The following is a 21,842-nucleotide window of genomic DNA, read 5'->3' as shown; positions in this document are numbered from 1 at the left end:
CGGCGCCAGTAGAGCCCCCCCCCCCACGGAGGCGATCCCCGACGACCCACGCACCGGCACGAGACACCCCCCCCCGACGCCAGCACCCCCCGGACGACAGCGGGCCCCAGGCCACCAGCCCCGCCCCGCCCAAGGCTGCGCAGCGCCGCCACGCGCCGCGGCCGGTCCCCGGGCAGATGACAGGAGAGCACGCCCCCGGACACCCAGACCACGGATCCACCCCCGGGACGCCCCCACCCCGGAATGGCGCCCACGGCGCCCGGTGCACCCAGCCAGCAGACCAGCCAATCCCGACGCAGATCCACCAGGCCAAGAGCCACGCGCCGCGCCCCCGCACACCCACCCAACACGACCCCCGGGGAGGCCCCATAGCACCCCCCACCCCACACCCCTAGCCGTAACGGCCACACCCCAACCATTGCGGCCAAACAAAAGCCCCGGAGGGGGCCCCGCCTGGCTCGTCGCGCAAGCGACATCCCTGGCAAGGGCGCGCCCTAGGGAGCCAAGCCGAGGACCCGCAAGGGCCGACGGAGCAACCCACAGCCACCCCCCGCCACCCAGCGACCCAGGAGGCAATCGCCGACCCCGGGCAGCAGCCACCCCCAAAGCTACCCCCACCCCGGATCCCCCCGGACCGGAGCCAAGGACCCCACCACCCCAGGCCCCCAACGAGACCACCCCCCAGCCAACCCACCCGGCACGGCACCGCCCGCCCCCAGGCGGGAGCCACAGCCCCCCCATCAGTGCCCCAGACCAACGGGAGCCCCCCACACCCAACCCAACAGGATGGCGGGCGCAAGAGCAAAGGAGGAGGAGGGGGGAGGACGAGACAGGGAGCAGGAGGAAGGAGCGGCAGGGGAGCACGCAGGGCCCCAGCCCCAGAGACCAACCAGATGCGTATGCAAGGGGCAACAGCGCCAAATCAAACAGCCCCGGGACCTCGTGAACACCCAGAAAGAATGCACACCCGTGCCGAGGCAACAAGACACCCCCCCGGCAACCCACCAGCCATCCCGGCCAAGACCACCCAGAGGCCCAAGGCGGCCCAGGCCTACAGTTGGGCTAGTGCGTTAGTAAAGAGTGGTGCTGGCAGTCGCTTGCAGGCTAGATCATCAGGCTTTTAAAAATTTAGATTTAATGCAATTAAAAAAGGAGTCCAACGCTCCTCAAAGCACATTGTTTTTTTTGTTTTTTGAGAGCAGACATCTTTTCCATGGAAATAAATTCTGTGAGGAGATTTTGCCATTGGTTTATGTTTAAGGATTTTTTGTCTTTCCAATTTAGTAATATTGTTTTTTTTGCTATGGCTAGTGCCGCAAGGATTGATTGTGATTGGTTTGCTGGAAGTTGAAGCATTGTCAGGTCTCCAATCAAACAAAGATTTGGAGATAAAGGAATCCTGCAGTCCAAAATGGAGGACAGTTTTTCAGTGATTAGAATCCAAAAGTGTTGAACTGGGGAGCAAAGCCATAAGGCATGTAGATAGGAATCCGCTGTATTCTGGGTGCACTGAGAGCAGATGTCTGTTGCTGAGAAGCCCATTTTATGCATTTTCTGTTGGGTAATGTGGGATCTGTGGAGGACCTTGTATTGAATTAGCTGAAGGTTTGTGTTTTTTGTCATCTTAAAAGTATTACAACAAATTTCTGTCCAGAAATCAGTGCTCGGGGTGATTGAGAGTTCAGCCTCCCACTTCGCGATTGGTAAGTAATTACAGTTAGTGTTCGAGAGCGCTCTGTATATTTTTGAGAGTTTTTTTGATTTTGTTGAAATTTTTTTCATATATATAGCCAGTTCTGGAGGTTGTAAAGAAGTTAAGTCTAGTGGAGTAGTTTTCTTTATTGTCTCTGTTACTTGTAAGTACTGTAGAAAGTTACTTTTATTTATATCGAATGCTTGGGTTAGATTGTTATATGTCCTGAGCTTATCATTTTCGAAGAGGTCTTGGAGATGAATAATTCCGCTATCTTCCCATGTTTTTAGATAGAGTGGTGTTTTTTTGTTTCTAAAGTCAGGGTTGTGCCAGATTGGAGACAGCATGTTAGTTTTTAATTGAACATTTGTTATGTCCAGGGCTTTCCACCACGCAGTCAGGGTGGAGGCAATCAGTGGGTTTTTAAAGCAGTTATGATGTTTCAGGGTCATAGTGATAAAAGGGAGATCAGAGAGTTTAATATGTTTGCAGTCTAGCTGTTCTATTTCTAGCCAGGTGTTGTGGTTATTCTTTTGGTTTTAACCATTCTTGTTAATATAGAATTTGGTTTGCTAGGTAAATTTTTTAAACTGTAGCTGTATTTCAAAACAATGGCCATGTTGATATTATAGTTTCCACAGAAACACCAAAAATGACGGATATCGGATCAAGGTCATATCACAGGGAACACAAACTAAGAAGAACAAAATGCATCAAATGAATCACGGTCATTCTTTGCAAAGAAACACAATAATTCACAGAAAGAATGAAGAGAAAACTTAAAGGGATCCTCCACTGAAACAAAACACAATTATTATACAGCAACTGTTGAAGACAAACAAAACCCTGGGGATAGAAAGGTTTTGTGTGTCTTCAACATTCTGTGAATACTCACTAACTTCAGCCAAGCACTGTTTAAGGTAGAGTAAGAGAGTGGGGACCCCACTCTAGCTGAAGGTGGTTGAACACAGACATGAACATTGAAGAACAGTCATGTGGAGACAGGACCATCTATAAGAGGGAATAAAGGGGAGAGATTTTTTGGACCAATTCATAAAGTCAGTAAAATGATGGTCCATTGTTCTATGAATCTGTGATAACCACATTTATTTATTTAGCTGAATAATATTACTACACTGGCTCACCTGGGGTACAGATCTTCTCTGCAGCCCCCCCCCCAATTCCGGAATTCAGTACCGCAAGATATAAAAAATACTACCACTCTGGACTTCAAATTACACCTCAAAACTCATCTAAAACTTTAATTTTTACATGTACTCTTTTCTTTTATTCGTACTTTCATTGTTAACGTGTCTTTGAGTTTTTCAAAAAGTGCTATATAAAGTAAAGACATTATTATATTATTATAATAACCACTGTTTTCCAGGAAGTTTAGTACCTATTTAAAATATGGAAAGTTTAGTGTGGTTACAGAAAAAGGGTAAACATAAGCAAAAATGAACTCAAGTTGTTCAGAAAATACTCATAGTTTCTTGAAAGCATCTAGAGACTCCTCCCAGTGTCTTGTGATCCCAAATAGGATTCCTGACCCCTAGGTTGAAAAACCCCGTCTTTAGGAGAGCTCTTTCTTCTCTGCCTTTCATTGTTTACTACCAAACCACAGAATTGGAACTGTCGCCCCCTGCAGTCAGAGATCATTTTTGGTCACAACTGTTTTTTACCCCCCTTTCGGTAACCAAAAGAGGTTTACATCTGCAACTTTAACTTTTCCTGATTATTTTGAGCAGCCAAAAGCACAACAAGTTGTAATTTTGACTGAAAAAGCTGCTAAATGATTTTTTTGTTCTTTTTTCAGACGTTAAATTTAAGAGTGGATGTTGCTCTTTACCTTTTTTGCATGGACAGTTTCGGCAATGTCTCTCGCCTTCCTTGGAAGCATCTCACTGACAGCGTTGTGTGACGTGTCAGCCAGCAGATCTTAACAGCCGGCACGTGCGGCACACCCAGACAAACGTTGGATAAAGGAGGCCATAGAAATCAGGAAGCATGCGAAGAAGGCCATGAACAGAGACGAGGGGGGCTATATGCTCTCACACGCCTGGTACACCCAGAAAAAATAGTTGGCGGGGGTCGAGGCCCGCACGGCAGGGCGGTCGGATCCGTTAGGCCCGCCAGGACATGCCGGTTGGCGTGGGCGTGACGGACCCGGTGGATCTGACAGCTCTGCTGAGTGTGCCGCACGTGTCGACTGTTAAAGGGCTCATGTTAAGCTAAATATACTTTTCTTGCTTTAAACATCATCAAAAGTGCTATTTGGGCTTCATACACATGCACTGAGCTGGAGAAGCCGCGCCTTCCAGGAAGCTCTCTGCCGTGATTGACATGTTAACAGACACGCCCACAAAAGGTGAGCATGTCAGCGTCCTTCACGCAGTGCTATGTATGTATTTTCTACAGTCTATGTATGTACTGGTGAACGCCCCGCCCCCATGCTCTGTATTGTGTTTATAAAGCAGAATGAACTCGGCTACGGAGTGGGTGGAAGGAGGGCGGGCTGTTCTGTGGCCCTACATCACCATGCGGGGAGGGGAAGTCAGTATCCCATCTATAGACACGCCCACTGATGAAATTGCGTAGGCCGCAAATCAGCCTTTTTGTAGAGTTGCTCAGAAAGTGACTTTTCAGAGGCTAAATCTCTGGAAAAAAGGCGAGTTTGGGAAAACAAACTTCAAATACTATGTTTTTAGAGTTCTTAGAACAAATGGAGTTGAGTGAAAAATAGCATGACATGGGACCTTTAAGATCTGCTGGCTGACACGTGTCGGGGCGAAATTATCAGTTATGTTTAATAATTCACTGTATATTTACTCATACATACAGGGGGGCAACGGAGAGGGATATACGTGATGTGTCAGATTTGTCTTTTCCCCACTCTGTCCTTGAATCGTCCACCCGGGGCGGTTACCAATTTTTGTCCCACTTTGTACTTTTTCATTTAGTTTAGAATAAAATCTTTTTTATAAAATCATCAATGCTCCGACTGGACTCCATCACTCACCTGAGCAATAAATCATGTCTCCAAATGAGGTCAACAGTAAATTTGCCGTGACACACGTCACAGACTGTCAGTGAGACACTTCTGAGGAAGGCGAGAGACATTTCCAAAGCTGTCAAGCAAAAAAGGTAAAGAGCAAAAATTTAATGTCTGAAAAAAAGAACCAAAAAATGTCTATAGTAATAAGAAGACATGGTGAAAGTTTTTGAGCGATCTAAAAATCAGGCTGAATATTTCACTCCAGTAGAAAATGATGGAATGTTCAGGCAGTGGGGTCGTGTGACATCATCAATCATGTGATTTCAAGATGGAGGAACACAGGCTCTAAAACTATAAAGTAGTCCGATTTTTAGAAGTTAATAAATGAACATGGTGCATAATAATGTGTTTAGTTATACATACAGTAGATCTACTAATAAGTACATTTCAAAGATTTTAAGCCACATTTGTAAAAAAAAAAGTAGAGGATCCCTTAAAAAAAATGTTCTTGCGCCGACTGTGCATTCTTTTTTGTGCCTCCATATCTCACAGTAGCTATTGTGATCAACATTTCCAAAGTGCAAGTCACATTACTTTTTTTCAACAAACCGTTTGTTGATGGTGGAGATTAGAAAGAAACTTTTGAGCAGTAATCTCTACCTTGGACATTCGTTTCTGAGTAAATCCCTTTCAGAGGATTTATGAGAACAACTTGGATGAAATACAGATTTACTGGTGAAAAAGCATGAACAGTTTGTTTTGTTACTCACTCATCCTGTGCCTGTGCTGTTCACGTTGTCTGTGCACGACTAACCTGGTGTTTGCATTGAAGGCCCTAAAAGAGAGATGCTCCTGGACATGCTCTCTAGTGTAGGAGTGCAACCCATCTCCCCAGCCTCCCCTGGAAGCCCTCCTCCAACGTCCTCCACGACCAAACCTCAAGGCATAGGTAACATGATTGTTTCCCACCATGGGTCATGTTCATTCATGTCCTGAGGTTTTAACTTGATTTTTCCATCATCATAACCATTTTACACAGTGTTTACAGGGTCACAATCCAAATGAACATGAACGTTATGAGTTTCATCAGCTCATAAATGGTTTCCTGTAGTTTTTGATAAAGTGCTGTGAGATCAATGTTGATTAGAGGTAACATTATTAAGCTGTATCTGTTCATCTCATACTGAGAAACATTCAAACCTGAGTAAAGAGCTTTGGTTTTACTGCAGATGTCGTTTGGCTTTTAGAAACGTGTCGATCATGGCTCCTGATTTTCAGGTTTTGAGGATCTCACGCATGTGGAGGCTCCTGGTGCTAGTGCTGGTACCACGGGACCTGGACGTTTACAAGTGGACGGCCAGACAAAGTAAGTGTGGGTTTGTTTTATTTCTGTTTCTGTTTACAAATGAGTTCTGCTGCAAAGCTCAGAAGAATAACTCTGAAAGCAGGGATGCACGGTATTGGATTTTTGGCCGATAACATGATACGCTATTATTTTACAACTTGTTTGTTCGATACTGATATTGATATTTTCCATCACACCTAATTACAAAAGATCATCGAGTTTTCTGTGGTGGAATCAACAAACAGACCTTTTCTGCAGACTCTTCATCACATAGTGAACGCAGACATAAGACGAAGCTGAAAATGATGGAACATCTCTGATCATTCAATAAAAATACTTACGTCATTAAATAAAACATGTCATATTTATTAATGACTATTGTTTTTAAACCAAACAACAAAAATACTTAAAACAGTTCCTAACTACTGACATTTTTAAAGTGTTTACAGGGTCACAATCCAAATGAACATGAACGTTATGAGTTTCATCAGCTCATAAATGGTTTCCTGTAGTATTTGAGTGGAAAAAAATGACATTTTACAACATCCAAACATTCTGTCAGAACTATTTTTGTTGCTCAAGGAACATGTGACCATGAGAAGACAGAAACCTTAATTTTCTGAGAAAATAGTGGTTTTTGCCTTTTAAAAATAAGACTACTTTACAGTTTTACAGCCTGTGTTCCTCCATCTTTAAATCATGTGATTGATGATGTCACACGGCCCCACTGCTCGTAAACTCCAATTCAGCTATTGGATTGAAGGTCTGGACCTGCTTAGCTTCCGAGATCTAACGGGATCGGGCAATGACAGGCTGGTAAGGCCAATAGCGTCATAATGACGTCGCTTTTTGATCCTTCGATGTCGACTCTTCCTATCATTGTGAAGCAGAATTCACCAAGCGTTGGATTGTTCATCCACGAACATGGAACGTGAGCTGGGATTAGACCGTCGTGAGGCAGGTTAGTTTTACCCGACTGATGATGTGTTGTTGCAATATTAATCCTATCCTATACTATTGCAACAACACATCATCAGTATGTCTAAACCCATCTCACGTTTTATTCAGCTATTGGAGTGAAGCATTCAGTCTGATTTTTAGATCATTTAGCAACTTTTTTAGAACATTTAGCAGGTTTTTAAATCATTTAGCAGGTTTTTTAGTCAAAATGACAACTTGTGCCGCTTTTGGTTGCTCTAAAAAAGGTGTCGATGTAACCCTCTTTTGTTTACCGAAAGAGGATATAAACAATTAAAAAAAATCTGTGATGGCACGGGACGAGAAAAACAAACGAGAAAAGCACCCCTAAGGGACCTTTACACTTCCTTTAACAATGCACTGACACATTCTGGTGGCTGAAGTTAGAGAGTAAATCACAGACCGTTGAAGACACACAAACCCTGAGGATGGTGGGAGTTCTTCAACAGCTGGCTAAATGACCTAAAAAGCTGCTAATTGAACTAAAAACCTGCCAACTTTGGTTGTTTAGTCGACTAATTGACCGATGCCGTCGTGGTCGACCAAGGTATCAGGTTCAATACCAAAAAATGCAATGCAATACACTTCTATGTCCAGCAACAGCTGTGTGAGTGAGTGCTGGCTGCAAAAAAAAAAAGTGTTGCGCTGTCACTGACTGCTCTGATCGGAGCAGAGAAGGAACAAATTAGGACAGGCTTGAAGCACAAGCATCCATGTTGAATCAATCCTTTTTCTGCACAAGAACATGGATTATCCTTATATTTGATACGTAGATTATGTAAATTCATCCACTGCTGTCTCTGGCGCCACAGCACCCACTGCGCACCTGTCTTTGACGTGTGTTTGTTTCCCCCGTGCGCTGATCTGATGTTGACATCAACAATTATTATTAATAAAAGCAGGTTTACCACTAAAACAAAGTCATTTGTATGAGGAAAAAATAGGTTTTAATTGTCGGTTCCAGGTCGGGCACGTATATAAATACCTAATGTCTGTCGGACCTCGAGGTTTCAGTTTTGCTTTGTCCGGTTCTGGTCAAAACTTGAATAAGGTTCATATCATAAATGGTCCGTGTTTAAAAGCAAATCAGCACCACAAAAAGCCAAAACAAAATATTTATCGTCCTCCTCTGCAGCTGCTCATTCATTTTCCTTATTTTTCGGTCGACTAATCGCTACGTGTGCCAAAGGCTTGGTCGACCAACCATTTTCTTGGTTGACTACAGCCCTAAAAAGCTGCTAAATGACCTTAAAAGCTGCTAAATGACCTATATAGCTACTAACGGATCTAAAAAGCTGCTAAATGATCTAAAAAGATACTGAATGATTTAAAAATGCGGCTAAATCATATAAAAAGCTTCTAAATAACCTAAAAAGCTGCTAAATTATCTAAAAAGATACTGAATGATTTAAAAATCCTGCTAAAATGATATAAAAGCTTCTAAATAACCTAAAAGCTGCTAAATGATATAAAAAGCTTCTATATAACCTAAAAAGCTGCTAAATGATCTAAAAATGCTGCTAAATATTCTAAAAAGCTGCTAAATTGTCTAAAAAGCTACTAAATGATATAAAATTCAGGCTGAATGTTTCACTCCAATAGAAAACAATGGGATGTTTACAGGCAGTGGGGCCGTGTGACATCATCAATCACATGATTTCAATATGGTGGAACACAGGCTCTAAAACTGTTAAGTTGTCCCATTTTTTTAAAAGGCAACTAAATAAATATTATGCAAAATAATGTGTTTTGTTAGGCATAGATCTACTAATAAGGACATTTCAAAGATTTTAGACCAAACTTGTAAAAACAGTGGAGAATCCCTTTAACAGCTGACCCCGGTCACAAATGACGCTGTTGCTGTTTTACGAATGAACCAAGGCAAAGTTCTGAATGTTGGCACAGTGGGAAGCATCCGTCTTTGTGAACAGGTTCTGCCATAGTGATGTACTGATAAAAGCCACAGACCAGTTCTGAGTAATGTCTTCAGACTTGTCCAACTTGTTTATAAAAACCCACACGGTTCCCTGGAAAAGCATTTTCTACAGCGACAAATCAGAATAGCTGCTTGAGTATCTATGTGTTGCACTTCAACAAGCAGCTGATTGACCGAAACAACAACAGAAGTGTGTGAATAGTTGATGAATGAATGCTGGTATGTTATTCAGCTGTGGAAGTTCCTACGCCCCGAACAAGGCTGAGCAGGGATTCCCCCTATAACAAGCTGATTTTAAACACTTCCTGTTTTAAAACTTCTTATATTGTTATTTAAAGCATGAGTGAATTCTTCATAACTTCAACCAGAAGTTTTAGCAGAAAAATAAAGAAAACCATTATATTCTCAGTCAGTTTCTGTCGTGTCGACTTGGTCCTGGGTTTGACATGGCTTTTTTTGTTGATGACATTTGGTATTCTTATATGCTACCTGTCAGATCATCAGCTGAAAGTGTCTGTAAGTTGACACCAGCCTTATTGGCTTTTTTCTATATGACAATGGCTCCCGAGTATATTACAGCCTGTATTAGCTCATGGTAGAGACAACTAGTGTCAGTCTGCTTATAGCTGTTTTTTTTGTCTCTTCCTGTCCTAAAGGATGGACAAACTTCTGTGTCTCGACGGGGGAGGTATCAAAGGCCTCGTGCTGATCCAGATGTTAATCGCCCTGGAGCAAGAAGCAGGTCAGCCTATTCGAGAACTCTTCGACTGGGTAGCCGGCACCAGCACCGGGGGCATCCTGGCTCTTTGTATCATCCACGGTTAGTTTATTTATTGTTCGTTGTACACCTTTTCCTCTTCTTTTATTTAAAGGGTTTTTACGATTGTTTATTATTGAATGTTTCACTTTTGGAGAGTGCACAGTTGACCGAGTCAAATTCCTCGTGTGTACAACATACACTTGGCGAATAAAGATGATTCTGATTCTAAAACCTAGAGATCTGTGTCAAAATGGGACTACTTTACCGTTTCAGGGTCTGTGTTCCACCATTTTGAAATGACTCTGCGGTTTGGTAGTAGACAATGAAGCGGAGAAGAAGAGCTCCTCTAAGGGACCTTTACTCTCCCTTAAACTTGGAGTGTGACAATATCTTGATACAATGATATATTGCAATGTTTCGTCTAGTGATACGTTATCTATTCACTGGCACCAAACATCAATATTTATTTATTTATTTTTTATCCTTCCTATAACACATATTAAGTATAGGGCCCTATAAAATCCACGATAATGGAATCACGGACTAAATCAAATGGACAGAATCGGCATGAAATGCGTCAGTGTGAGAAGAAAGGAACATTTTTTATGGGGAATACGTGTTTCTGGGGAGCGCTTATTAGGCGCACCGCCCTCCTCCTCCCGTCTTGGCTGCATTAAACAGCTCCTAAACCTCATGAAACCCAATTTAAACTGCCAAAAAACTACGCAATACATCACTGACTCCTGTTAACACTTAGACCAGCTGTTGAGAATACACGCTCAGAAGGAACTGACGTGCCTGGTATGGCCTAGTGGTGAGTATTTTCAAGGATGTTGCAATACTATACGTATCACGATACGATATATCACGATATATGTTGATGTTCTACCCAGTTAATATCAAAATTAATCGTTGAGATGAAAAATCAAGTTGCTGTATATGTTCATCAGAAGATATTGATCATTCAGACAAAGTGAGTCAAAACTATTTGCTTCAAAACATCCTATTTATTATTTATTAATAGTGTTTTTGCAAATTTTCACTGAAAAAAGGAAAATACCCTGTTACACATTGCCATCATAAAATAAAGTGGAACAAGTTTCTTTTCACTGAAACTACTGTGTAGAAGTCTCAAAGTTATCATGGCAACATAATGACGGCATTGTAACAGCTGTAAGTGAGAACATTAAGGATTAATCACCCTGAGTTACTGATAATGCACAAAATAAGCACTGATCTGAACAGATTATATGAAAATAAAATTCCTGTACATACATAAATATTGCAGGTATTACACACTGCCATCATAAAATCAAGTTCATCAAATAACCATTGCAACACATAGAAAGAATTGTAACCACCACTGAAACATTGCACAAATACACAAAAATTTTGATTCAATATCAAAAAATAAATTAAATTAAATTAAAAAAAAATTGTTTTTTTAAATAGAAAAAAATTTATTTAAAATCAGCACCCAAAAAATTGCGATATATCATAGAATTGATTTTTTTTTTTTTCACACCCCTAGTATGGTCAAGTACTTTCTTGCCAAGTTTGCCAGTTTGAGACCTTCCTTCATTGACTTTCCACCATGCTGCAGGGATAGAATCAAGGGGTGGTGGCGGATACTTCAGAAATCTGTCTACTTCTGTTACTACGTCATCAGTGCTTCTGGTGGTATAGTTTTCACCCATGAGTAAAGCATAAGCACTGTGTCTCTGAAGCACAGCTCCCTGGACTGGCACTGCACCGACCACCTCTTGCTGGTATCCAGCGGCATCTGCTGATGTGGAGCTGCCACATCTGGCTTCTGCTTCTGCCAGCACTTCAAGCATTGGCATGAGCTGTGATCCTCCTTGGTGGGGTGCTTGTGCCTAGGATCCAGCATGGTGGCTAGCATTGGTGGTGTTGACGTCATGTCATCAGAAGCAATCTGTGAAGAAAAAGATAATAAATTGGATTTAAATGTGATATTGTTTTTAATCATAATTTGTTTGTAATAGGTTCAGTATTTTATCATTTAATGAATAAACCACTATTCATCATTAATAGATTGCTTGATATTAATTATTTATATTAATTAGATAAGATAGTAGAAGCAGGTAAAAACTACAGTTGTCAAACAATGTACTTTGTGTGCAATGCAAGCAGTTAAAAATATTTACAATAATTAAATTAATGGATGTAGCTTACATTCATCCTTTCGCCCAGTGAAGTACACACTCTGGATTTTAATTCCCCCACTTTGCTGGCGTCTCCATCGTCTGTCTTGAGATGCACGTTGATCAGGCTGAAGGTGATGGGATACGTGTCTGATATGAACACCTCAGTAGACATGATGGTCGTTGCACACTTGAGTGTTTCCAGCACTGGCGCCAAATCCTCCATCAATTGCCAATATTTTTCCCTCAGCTCCAGCATCCTGGCATCTGTGAGTTTGGTCACTGTGTGGTCTGATAGTACAGCCGACACCGCTGCTCCATTAGTCTGTAAAACTTTTCAATGACTGAATTCCACCTGGTTTTACAGGATTGGATGAGTTTATGAGTGCTTTGTTTGACTCGGTTAATGTAGGTTGCGAAACCCTTGTTAATGGCCAGCTGCAGAATGTGGCCGAAACAAGGAACTGAGCGCCAATTGACTCGTGTGGGACTGTTTGCCGAGACGATATTCCATGCATTGTCATGTACACGAGCAACTACACACCCCATGTTTCCACAGCCTGGTTTAATTTGTCAGCTAAACTGTCAGTAGTATGCCTCACTGACATGCTGTCTGTGAGTAGGACTGCTGACATTACCTGTCAGTTTGGTTTAATGTAGTGGAATGTAACTGTGATGTAGCTTTCTGTATACAAGGAAGTCCAACAGTCTGTTGTGAGGGCCACATTCGTGGTTGCAAGTTGTCTTTTCATCGCTGCGTTCTTCCTCGCGTAGCTTGCTTCCATGTGGATTTTTATGGTTGTTCTAGAGTGGATATTGTACCCTGTCTTGATTTAGTTCATTACCTCTCGAAATCCCTGTCAGTCAACAACGTTTATCGACAGCATGTCTGTAGTAACCATGTTACATATCCGCTGGGTAATGACCTCTGCTTTCGTGGAATCACATACCATTCGTCCCAACACTGTGGTGATTGTTGGATGAGAAGAACCACTCGCTGCTTGTAGCACGGCTGAATGTGACATCTTTAGGTGGTAATTCAACTAAGTTGTGGAGTTGTTGTTCTTTAAAATGCTTCCACATATTGTGCATTTGGCGTCTTTGTAGTCATTAACCAACTTAAAGTCGCTCTATTACTCCATTACCGTTTTTTTCCCTCTTCATCCTGTCAGTGTACCGCTTCTCGTTTGTTTTGTCGTTGTCGTCAGAGCCCTGCTTCACTTGTGTTCCCGCGTGTGCGTCAAGTACGTCTGGCGTCAAGCACGCCCTCACATGGACTGGCGGGGAATTACAGGTTCAAAACGCAATTAATTGCAATTGTAGTCACAATTATTTTTGTCTTCCTTCGCTAAACAATAGAGGTTTACATAGGCATTTTTAAATTTTCCTGATTTTTTTTTTTTAGAGAAACCAAAAGCAGCACAAGTTGTCATTTTCAATGAAAAAGCTGCTAAAGGATGTAAAAAGCTGCTAAATTATTTCAAAAGATGCTAAATCATATAAAAATCAGACGGGATGTTTATGGGCAGTGGGGCCGTGTGACATCATCAGTCACTTGAGTTCAAGATGGAGGAACACAGGCTCTAAAACTGTAAAGTAGTCCCTTTTTTAAAAGTTATTAAAATGTATGTGGTCCAAAATAATGCATTTTTTTAAGGCATAGATACCACTAATAAGGACATTTCAAAAATTTTAGGGCACATTTGTAGAAACAGTGAAAGATCCCTTTAAATTAAGCTAATGTTGAGTTGTTCCTGTGTCTGCAGGTAAGCCTTTAAAGGACCTGCACGACCTGTACTTCAGGATGAAAGAGCAGGTGTTCAAAGGGTGGAGGCCGTACGAAGACAAGCCACTAGAGAAATTCCTGAAGAAAGAATTTGGAGAAGATACCAAGATGACTGATGTTTCACACCCCAGGTGTTACACTGCATTGAAACATCTGAACCTAATCAGGGTTCTCGCCAGCGCAGTCGACATCACAGTGTAGGGGCCCCTACGCTGTGATGTCGGCCCCTATGCTGGTTGAAACACAGCGTAGGGGACCAACATCACAGCGTGGAGCCCCCAATTATGTTACGGCCCCCTCAAGTATGTCTAGCGGCCACAAAAGGAATAACGCCCTCAAAATGTAGCAAATAGTGTTTAAGAGGATTATAAATGTCAAAATTTTCTATGGGGCGGGGGTTGCCCCCTGACCCCACTACAACATGTGCTCCCCCTACACCGTGAAAACGTCCTGGTGAGAACCCTGCTAATGCTTGTGACCACACATGTTTTCACATACAAAGCGACAGTACTGCTGTTTGTTGTATTTCTATGTTTGCTTTCTATTTGTTCAGGGTGATGGTGACCAGTGTTCTCGCAGACCGACATCCAGGCGAGCTGCACATCTTCAGGAACTATGAGCCCCCGTACTCCACCAGTGACACGTTCAGACCTCTCACCATTCCACAAGGTTCTTCAACATGCACAACGCTGCTGCACATCATCACATGTAGTGTCACGTGGCTGCTTTCTCGTCCATTTCACTGGGTTTTCATTAACGGTGGATGTTCAATACGAGCTCCTCGCGATCGCGAGTTTACCTTTGGAAATGGGAAAATCTATCTGACCCGTTTTTGGGTTTGTTTTTATAACTCTTTTTATTTTTAATTGGGCCCCGACATAACACGAAAATGCTTCTCATGCATGTTTTGGGACAGTATCACACATTTACACACTTTTTACTTGTGGTCTGCCAATCCAGAGGCACTGCCCCCGATGTCCACACGATGTTGCAGAGTCGTGTCAGCCATGACAGCCCCACAACATCCAGGGCCTTGAGAATCTCCGGGCGGATCTCATCCACCCCCGGAGCCCTGCCACTGAGGAGCTTTTTAACCACCTCGGCAACCTCAGCCCCAGAGATAGGAGAGCCCACTCTCGGGTCCCTGGGCCCTGCTTCCTGATTGGAAGGCGTGTGATTGAGGAGGTCTTCGAAGTATTCCCCCCACCGATCCACAATGTCTCGAGTCGAGGTCAGCAGCGCACCATCCGCACCATACATAGTGTTGACGGTGCACTGCTTTCCCCTCCTGAGATGCCGGATAGTGGTCCAGAATCTCTTTGAAGCCGTCCGGAAGTCGTTCTCCATGGCCTCACCAAACTCCTCCCATGTCCGGGCTTTTGCTTCGGTGACCGCCGTGGCTGCACTTCGCTTGGCCCGTCGGTACCTGTCTGCTGTCTCCGGAGTCCCACAGGCCAAAAAGGCCCGGTAGGACTCCTTCTTCAGCTTCACGGCATCCCTCACCCCCGGTGTCCACCAACGGGTCCGGGTATTGCCGCCACGACAGGCACCGACTACCTTGCGGCCACAGCACCGATCAGCCGCCTCAGCAACAGAGGCACAGAACATGGCCCACTTGGACTCAATGTCCCCTGCCTCCTCCGAGACATGGTTGAAGTTTTTCCGGAGGTGGGAGTTGAAGCTCCTTCTGACGGGAGACTCTGCCAGGCGTTCCCAGCAGACCCTCACTATACGTTTGGGTCTGCCAGGTCTAACCGGCATCCTCGCCCGCCATCGGAGCCAACTCACCACCAGGTGGTGATCAGTTGACAGCTCCGCCCCTCTCTTTACCCGAGTGTCCAAGACATGCGGCCGCAAGTCCGATGACACGACTACGAAGTCAATCATTGAACTGCGGCCTAGGGTGTCCTGGTGCCAAGTGCACATATGGACACCCTTATGCTTGAACATGGTGTTTGTTATGGACAATCTGTGACGAGCACAGAAGTCCAACAACAAAACACCGCTCGGGTTCCGATCAGGGGGGCCGTTCCTCCCAATCACGCCCCTCCAGATCTCACTGTCGCTGCCAACGTGAGCGTTGAAGTCCCCCAGCAGAACGAGGGAATCCCCAGAAGGAGCGCTCTCCAGTACTCCCTCTAAGGAATCCAAGAAGGGTGGATACTCCGAGCTGCTGTTTGGCCCATAGGCACAAACAACAGTCATGATCCGTCCCCCCACCCGAAGGCGGAGGGAGGCTACCCTCTCGTCTACCAGGGTAAACTCCAACGTACAGGCACTAAGTCGGGGGGCAAGAAGTATAGCCACCCCGGCCCTTCGCCTCTCACCATTGGCGACTCCAGAGTAGAAGAGAGTCCAACCCCTGTCGAGAAGGCTGGTTCCAGAGCCCTTGTTATGTGTCGAGGTGAGACCGACTATATCTAGTTCGAACTTCTCCACCTCGCACACAAGCTCAGGCTCCTTCCCCGCCAGAGAGGTGACATTCCACGTCCCTAACGCTAGCTTCTGTAGCCGGGGATCAGATCGCCAAGGCCCCCGCCCTGGACGACTGCCCGATCCACATTGCACCGGCCTCATATGATCCCTCCTGCGGGTAAGGGCCTACGGGAGGGTCATTTCATGATACCTGAAATGTAAGAATAATTGTAGATATTAACAATTAACATTATGACTACTGAGAATTGAATTATTTATGTAATGAAGTAATGAAGTGTCAGATATCTACAATTCTATAGAAACACATAACGGAATAAACGGCTGCTACTTGGCACTTTATTTAATCACAAATGAGTTGATTTTATTCACATTTTTATGGCATCTTTTTGGAGCAGACACACTGGAGGGATTGTTATTATTCTGCTCTTACACTTGTTACAAAGGAAAAAAAAGTGTCTCATTAAAATTATATTTTTGCAGTTTTTTAGATTAGTATTATTATTCAAATTAAAACACCACACGGAGTCTTAAACAACTGTATCCTACGCTTTCACTTCCTCAAATATAAATCTAGTTTGGAAAAAAATACACTATATTAATGAAATCATTAAATAGTTAAATAAATAACAATTTCAATAACTTTACTCCCTCAAATATAAATCTAGTAAAAAAAAATAAATACAGTATCTAAATATCTGAGCTGGCACAACTCGTCACTTTAGTGCTACTTTTAAAAAGGTTGGGAATCACTGCACTGTGGAAAAAGCCAAAGCTGATTTAACTTCTGACTGCAGCATACGCTCAGAAATGTTGGATTTATTTTCATTTCTCACCTGTACTATAAACATTTGACCATACATGTCATATCAGAATGATCATTGGGTTCTATATTTTTATATTGTCTATTGAAATCAACTTATTTTATCATGCCACTAGGACTTTAAGAAGATTAGCCTGAAATAGGTGGCGCCCCACCTGTCATGTCTCCATTCCCCACCAGAGGGCGCACCACACACTTTGAGAAGCACTGCGTTAATCTTGATTAAATGTGTCTTCATCATGACTCCATAATGATTGACTAATGACGATTAAATGATGTCAAATCCGTTCACTTTTTGGCTGAATAATCAATCTGTGCTGAGTTCTGCTGCAAATTGAGCTTCAGATCATTAAAGTCAGAGGTGGTTAAAGAAAAGTTATACTCGTCTTCAATACTCAAATTAACCCGCACTCGTTTAGCGCAGACTTTTGAAAACGGACGATCGGATCCGTATGCATCCACGGAGACACTGTTCCAAATCGTCATCAGTGTTCTAAAACAGTGATTCTCAACTGGTGGGTCGGGACCCAAAAGTGGGTCGCGGACCTGTACTGGGTGGGTTGCGAACAGCTGGTCAAAAATAAATAAATACTTAAAGTCTCTCATGTTGGACATATCTTTTATTTTGAAAGAAACTTTTCTTATGATGGGCATGCTGTGAAGTGCACGTTGCACAGGAAAATATGTAGATTTATGATTTAAAGAAGAGAATGTGTGTTTAAAACACCTATTTTTGAAAAACGTGGGTTGCGATTTAATGGCCGTAGAAAAATGTGGGTCCCAGGGTGAGACCAGTTGAGAACCCCTGTTCTAAAACAATGTTTAACAGGAGTTCCACAGTGTGCATGGAAAAATGAAAGGAATACCGTATTTTTTGGATTATAAGGTGCACCGGTTTGTTGTTGTTGTTGTTATTATTATTATTATTATTATTATTATTATTATTATTATTAATAAGACGCGTTAAACGAAACAAAATGGTCAGATAAGTCAAACTTTATTCAACTCATTAACAGTAACTCTCAACATTGTTCAGGTTTAACACATAAAATACAGAACAATACAGGTACATATCACTCCACGAGGCACCTGACTACGGTAGCCCTAAAGTGCCAAAAATCCATCAAGCTTTGAAGCTTCATAGTTTACTATAGTTGCACTAAAACATTTTGACATATTAATTTCATACATAAGGCGCACCTGATTATAAGGGGCACTTTTGATTTTTGAGAGGATTTTTAGTGCGCCTTATAGTCTGAAAAATACGGTATATATGTTTTATTTTGGTAGCAGGACATCACCAAAAGTGAATCAGCTGTTCCTTCACCTATTATCAACATTTCTGAAAATTTCACCAAAATCCGTTCATAACTTATAACTAAGTTATTGTGTACACAAACAGACAAACACACACACACACATGCCTTGAAAGTTGTGCATCTTTTTATGTCATGACGTCATCTTCAAAGGTCTTAAAAGTAACAAACTCATTTTTAAAATAGTGGAGTAGGAATATATTTGTTTTTAAAAAAATAAGGAGTAAAAGTAAAAAGTCACCAAAAACATTAATACTCAAGTAAAGTACAGATATCAGAAAACAACTACTTAAGTACAGCAACAAAGTATTTGTTTTTCGTCACATCACCTCTGCTTATAGCTCACCTTCTTCTTTCCCTTTCCTCTCAGATCAGCTGGTATGGAGAGCAGCTCGAGCCAGTGGAGCCGCGCCCACCTACTTCCAACCAATGGGACGTTTTCTGGACGGCGGGCTGCTGGCCAATAACCCCACGCTGGACGCCATGGCAGAAATCCATCAGTACAACAAAACTCTGAATGCTGAGGTGAAGCTCACGTATGTTTGATAAATACTAGAGCTGTTTTTTTAATTTATCTTTCCCTCAGGGCAAGGACACCAAGAAGTTGGGGATGGTGTTGTCCCTTGGGACAGGTAAGACTTTTAATGATGTGTAGAAAACAGCAGCAGCACTAACCTTCAACTCACTCACAACAATAAGTTGGTTCCTGTTACTGAGAAATAAACGTGTGGTTAGAGGTTAAAGGATCCTCCACAGTTTTTACAAATGTGACTTAAATCTTTGAAATGTACTTATTAGTAAATCTACAACTAACAAAACATTATTATGCATCATATTCATTTTATTAACTTTTAAAAATGGGACTACTTCACAGTTTTAGAGCCTCTGTTCCTTCATCCTGTAATCACATGATTGATGATGTCACACGGCCCCACTTCCTGTAAACATCCCATTGTTTTCTCTTGGAGTGAAACATTCAGCCTGATTTTTAGATCTGTAGATTAGTAGCTTTATAGATCTTTTAGCAGCTTTATAGATCTTTTAGCAGCTTTATAGATCTTTTAATAGCTTTATAGATCGTTTAGTAGCTTTATAGATCTTTTAATAGCTATATAGATCTTTTAGTAGCTTTATAGATCGTTTAGTAGCTTTATAGATCTTTTAATAGCTTTATAGATCTTTTAATAGCTATATAGATCTTTTAGTAGCTTTATAGATCGTTTAGTAGCTTTATAGATGTTTTAGTAGCTTTATAGATGTTTTAGTAGCTTTATAGATGTTTTAGTAGCTTTATAGATCTTTTAGTAGCTCTATAGATTGTTTAGTAGCTTTATAGATGTTTTAGTAGCTTTATAGATCTTTTAGTAGCTCTATAGATTGTTTAGTAGCTTTATAGATCTTTTAGTAGCTTTATAGATCTTTTAGTAGCTTTTTCAGTCAAACTGACAATTTGTGCTGCTTTTGGTTCCTCTCAAAAAACATGAAAAGTTAAAGATAAGGGGTAAGGCCGGATTTGAATGGGAACGTCCACATTTTATGGTCACTCCACCCAGAGTGTGTAACTGGGATGAAGGCACGCAGTGACCAAATTAAGTTTGATAAGAATAGCACGCAGACAGAAGCTTTGCTGACTGACACATATGGGAGAATAGAGCCCACATTGAACAACTCAGCACCATCAACTTGTCCTGTCAACGCTGTGTTTCATAACCTTTTACACCAATTATTCAAATGGTGCACTAAATTATTAATGATATATTTCATTTATTAGAAGAAACAGAGAACATGTGTGAGATGTGGTTTTTCATACTGCTAATAAACTGAACACTTTATGTGTAGTTTCTAGGGCTGTGCATTGATGTAGTTCAACAAGATCTGATGTTGCGTTCACTGACACCTAGTGACTGGGAGTTTAACTGTTCTAATGTTAGCGCAATTTAACGTTTTTTTTTTTCTTTATTAAATTTTTTTTTGGATTGATACATTAATTGGACAGTGAAATTTTTTTTCTCACACCCTTAGTAGTTTCACTGTTCTACCACCAGGGTTTGTGTGGACACAGTTTGTACCATTTCTTGATAAATTGTTGATAAATTGATAAAACCAATATAGTACTTAGCGTGGAAATGTTGGTACGTACGATTGTGTGTGTGTGTGTCCAGGTAAATCTCCTGAGGTGGAGGTGACCTCACTGGAATTGTTCAAGTCCTGCAACCCTGTGAAGCTCGCTAAGAGTCTAAAAGCAGCCAATAACCTGCTGAAGATACTGATGGACTGTGTGAGTACAGTGATGATGATGAAGATGACGATGATGATGGAGTGTGTGTCCCTTAAACCTACTGTTGTGTGTGTTCAGTGTACCGACTCTGATGGATGCGCTGTGGACAGGGCCAGAGCCTTTTGTGAGATGACGGACACACTCTACAGAAGGTGTGTGTTTGTTTTTAATAGGGCTGGTTTACCCCCAAAATAAAGGTCCCAGAGAGCGGGGACCCCCACTGTACCTGAAGGTGGTTGAATAAAGGGGAGAGATTTTTAGGGTCCATCTATAAAGTCAGTAAAATGCTGGTCTATTGTTCTATGAATCTGTGATAACCATATTTATTTATTCATCTGAATAATATCCACTGTTATCCAGTGTCAGTGCCTGATCCTTTCAACACAAGCGTAAATCACGTCTACATCCAGTAAACTTATTTTACAGCACTTTGTGTACTATTTAAAAGGTTGAATCCTTGCTATTTAAAAATAATTAGTTTGTGTTTTCTAAATCTGGTGCCATGATTTCCCAATTGGGAATTGGGATTGTAAATGTATGTTTTGAGTGATTTATAAATTTCATTTCCCCATTTTTTTGTCACTTTTAAGCCAATATTAACACTTTGAGCTATTTTTACCTATTTTTCTTTCCCTTTTCTAATTTGCAACTTTTAACCAATTTCTTTTGTTTTTAAAATCCCATTTTACCACATTTTCCACCATTTCTGGACACTTGTTAGCGTGTTTTTGAGTTGTGCTGATAATATGTTGCATCGCTACTGAACATGTGTGATTTTATTGTGTTGTTATGAACCGTTAATAACACAGAGGAGTGTGTGTGTGTTAATCCAGTGCATTATTGTGTGTCAGACTGAGTCCTCAGCTGTCTGTGGAGGTGATGTTGAACGAGGTGGACGACGGGGTCCTGGTGAACATGCTGTGGGAGACCCGGACGTACCTGAATGAGCAGAGAGCTGTCCTCCAGTTTGTGGCCCAGTTTCTACGAGACCAATAAACATTCTCATCTAACCTCTGTTTTCTCTGTTTCTCTGTTATAAACCAGTAGATATCCAGTTGGATTTTTATATACTTATTACTTTTACATTACAAGATAAATAAAAACTCTCTCTTATTATCACATAGAGGACCCATGTTCTGCCTGTCCTGGTCTGTTCTGAGTACTGACACATGTAGCACACTGTCTCCTAGCAACCTCAGCCGAAAAACACACTTCACATCTATAGACGTGAATTGCACTCAATGAGTTAACGATCAATGTAGGGTGTCAAACCTTTTTAATTTGTGTTAAATGCAGATGACACTAATATTTTCTGTAATGGGGAAATTTTGCAG

General features: G+C 41.9%; 1 pseudogene; it reads left to right on the top strand.

Annotated features, from left to right (window-relative positions):
* LOC114471670 (85/88 kDa calcium-independent phospholipase A2-like) overlaps positions 1 to 21,504 on the top strand; it is a 40,723-nt pseudogene extending 19,219 nt beyond the window's left edge.
* Positions 21,505 to 21,842: the final 338 nt, after the last annotated feature.

This window comes from Gouania willdenowi, chromosome 1 (genome assembly GCF_900634775.1).
Source record: "Gouania willdenowi chromosome 1, fGouWil2.1, whole genome shotgun sequence".
NCBI lineage: Eukaryota > Metazoa > Chordata > Actinopteri > Blenniiformes > Gobiesocidae > Gouania > Gouania willdenowi.
The sequence above is the reverse complement of the archived record's forward strand: the minus strand, read 5'-3'. Positions and strand labels throughout refer to the sequence as shown.